Here is a 3,829-nt window from a genome sequence, read left to right as displayed (position 1 = left end):
GCAAATATCATCGTTATCGTTAGTCAATTTGCTCAAGTTAAAAGTATTTCTCTTCAAAACAGTCTACGTTTATTATCATTAAAGAATGATTTCAAAAAAACTTCTAAATAATCAGTTTTTATGCTTTTTTCCCCAAGAATCCTTCCAAATCTTTCAGACAAAGTAAAAACAACGGTCTTTCCTTGTTTCCCTCCACAATAGTGATGTGAATTCTGGCTCTTCTCAGAGATTCAGTTATTTTGCATTAGCTCTCTGAAAACAGTGGCTTTCTGTTTGATTTATTATAAACTACTATATACGATTATGCACAACATCCATGATGTAAATATGTTTTTATTCCTGATTTTATTCCTTATTTATGTAGTTATGATGTAATGTATTTATTTGTTTTAATACTGTCTATGTGTTAGATATTATGTATTGCATCATATTTACCCTGGCTACAAACAGAACACTGACAACTAAAAAGAACAAAGAAACACTTCTAATCTCTGATACAAAACATGAATCACACAAACACCAGTCACACTCTTTATCTGACTCTTCAGTAATATAATTTTTAAATCTTTTTTTCTCAAAACTGTTATTTACTAATATGACTCAAAAAAATATGAAATGTAATTAAATTTTATACTTAAAAAATATTAAAATATTCACATCAGTGTTACAATTAGAGACATGTAAAACTAATTTTAGTGTTGTCTAGGGCTGCCACAAATGATTATTTCAATAGTTGACTAATCTCCGATTATTTTCTCGATTAGTCGACTAATCGGTTCGTGCGGCGACTGGATGTTAAACACTCATCTTAACCATAATTATCTTTAAACTTGAGGTCTTTAAGGTATATTCTAACTAAAATAAAGACAATAGTTTATTCATCTTTCCTTGATTTGATTCTGACATTAAAACAAGACTTAAACCAAATGAGGAAATCTGAATCAACTACAGAAAACTTATTAAAAGCCTGCAATTCTTTTTTAAAGGTTTAAAACTAGAGCGATTCAAATTTTTAATCATGATTGATCGCATTGTCCATAGTTAACTCGCGATTAATCACAAATCAATATGTGGCCTTTTTTTTAGGAAAAAAAATGTGTGCTTCGTGGAATTTAGCAGTTCTACATTAACTATGAAAACAAGAATGGCAAAATTAATAGTTTTCATCCGAAATACTTTATTTTGTAACATTGTATTGAGATAAACTTTCTTAACAATAAAAGGCTGTAACATAAAATGCCTAACAAAAGCCCAAGTGCAAGTGAAGGGCATTTTAAATTCAAAACTTCAATCAACGTTCAGTAAAATAAAATAAAAAACATCAAAAATCAAATTTCCATAACACTTTCATGTTCATTTTATGTCAGGACCAAATCTTTTCCTCCTCTGCTGAACTGCAGTAATAAATGAAATAGAGATTTATCATTTCCAATGAACTTTTGTTTTTTAAAACATTAAAGACTGAGAAAAGCGGGATACACTGTGGATAGTTTGACAGTCTGTTACTGCCGCTGCGTTCTCTGGCTGCAGCTCGATGCGGCGACATGTCCAGCGGAGCTCACGTGATGAATATACCGGCAGACAGACCGCTATGCTGGGGCTGGATCACGCTTAAACCTCCAGAACTTTGGGATATTTTGCATATTTTCAACCGACAAAAATTGAACTTCATCAAAATTTTTAAGCATCATAGTTTATAATTCAGAACATAGTTCAAAACAAGACATTTCTATTTACAGGCGTATCTAAAAGAAGACATTTCATGATCAAGTTAAATATTTTTTGTCAATTGTTTCAATGAGTGAAACTCATGATGTATAGAATCTCTGCAAAGTCCTTAATTTTAAGCAATGTGGTCATAGTGATTTATAGATGATTAAAACCTAAAAAATAGTCTTAAAAAATGTGAATATTCTATCAGAAGAATCATAAAGAATGTTTTCAGCACATGTCAGATTTCAGAAAACTGTTCTTTTGTCTCCATTCAATAATCACTTGTTCCTCCTTTTCATTGAATGACTGCATCAATGTGGTATGGAGGCCATCAGCCTGTGGCTCTGTGTACATGGAATGAAAGCTCAGGTTGCTTTGATAGCTGATCTGCTGTCTCATCTCAAAGTTGATTGATTGATTGCTTGATTGATTGATTGCTTGATTGATTGATTAATTGGTTTATTTCAAGCATAGGTTGAAGAACACAGAACAAAACACAATCATTTCTAAATGAAATGCATTAATTAGAAAATAGAAAACAGGCAAAAATAAAACACACTTATGTCACATTTGGTTTATTCATTTTTTGTGATAATTAAAGTCAGTAGAGTTTGATTTACTGCTTGAAAAGGAGTGGGAAGAAATGAATTTATATAATCCCACCCCTACTTAATTACTTCATTCACATAATTGTGTAATCCAGTTGTTGTTTTGTTGGTTTTTTTTGTAATTCCCAATAGTAAAGCGAAGTAACTGTTGATAATTGATTAATCTCATCAAACATTATTTCAGTAAACAGTAACATCAATCACACATCATGTAGCAGATATGTAATCAAAATGCAATGTTATATTGATGCAGAAAAATAATAATTACACATTGAAATCAAGTTTTAAAGTAACGATAGTTTTTATTAATCATTATCTGAAAAAATTCTTATATATTTTCAGTAAACATTAATGATTCACACAATATGTAATAATCATTGATTATATGTAGAACACATAATTACAATAATCCTGTAATCATTGCTACATATTTTGGATTAAGTAAATCAAATCAAATCAAACTTTATTTATAAAAGCGCCTTTCATACTGTGAGCAACTCAAAGCGCTTTACATTTAAAAACAAAACATACACGGTAATAGCCCAACCCACCCTTCACACACACACACACCCCCTCCCCATAACACATACACCCATGACCCCACACACAATGAATATTTAAAATAAATCAAAAAATAAAAAGCAAACTTGTAAAATAAACTTAAGGCTTGGCTCTGCTGTGAGGAAACAGTATTGAGGATTCTATCATACCAGGGACCAGCTCGGTCAAAGGAACATCGCCATGGCACCCACCCAGACTGGGACAGCAACGGAGTCCACTCCACAGCTGTGAGGCTGCAGTGCAGGACTCCAGTCGCCCCAGCAAGGGCAAGACACACGGCAACGACCCCAGACCAAGCAGACAAGCCCTGATATGATAGAACCCACAGGAAACACTGGGGGTAAAACCAATGTAAAATGCTTAAAGGAAATACATAAAATGCATTCAAAACGCAAAATTAAAAAAAAGTATAAATTCATAAGATAAAATGAAATAAATAAAATACAGTATAAATAAAATAATATATTAAAACTAATAGAATAAAGAAGCAGATAAGATCTAATAAAAGCAGCATTAAAAAGGTGGGTCTTGAGCCTCTTCTTAAAAACCTCTACGGTCTCTGCGGCCCTGAGACTCTCCGGCAGGCTGTCCCAGAGGCGAGGACCGTAATGAGAGAACGAAGCTTCACCATGTGTTTTGGTCCTCACCTTAGGAAAAACTAGCAGGCCAGTGCCGGAGGACCTCAGGGTCCGCGAGGGTTCATACTTTAAAAGAAGATCATTGAGATAAGAAGGCCCAAGACCATAAAAACATTTATAAACCATTAAAAGAATCTTAAAATTAATCCTGAAACGCACAGGGAGCCAATGCAGCGATTTTAAAACTGGTGTAATGTGTTCCCGCCCCCTGGTCCTCGTCGGAACTCGTGCCGCCGAGTTCTGTAATAATTGTAAGTTTGAAAGAGATTTTTGAGGTAAACCAGAGAGCAGGGCATTACAGTAATCTAA

Source organism: Oryzias melastigma, linkage group LG2 (assembly GCF_002922805.2).
Source record: "Oryzias melastigma strain HK-1 linkage group LG2, ASM292280v2, whole genome shotgun sequence".
Taxonomy (NCBI): Eukaryota; Metazoa; Chordata; class Actinopteri; order Beloniformes; family Adrianichthyidae; genus Oryzias; species Oryzias melastigma.
The sequence above is the reverse complement of the archived record's forward strand: the minus strand, read 5'-3'. Positions refer to the sequence as shown.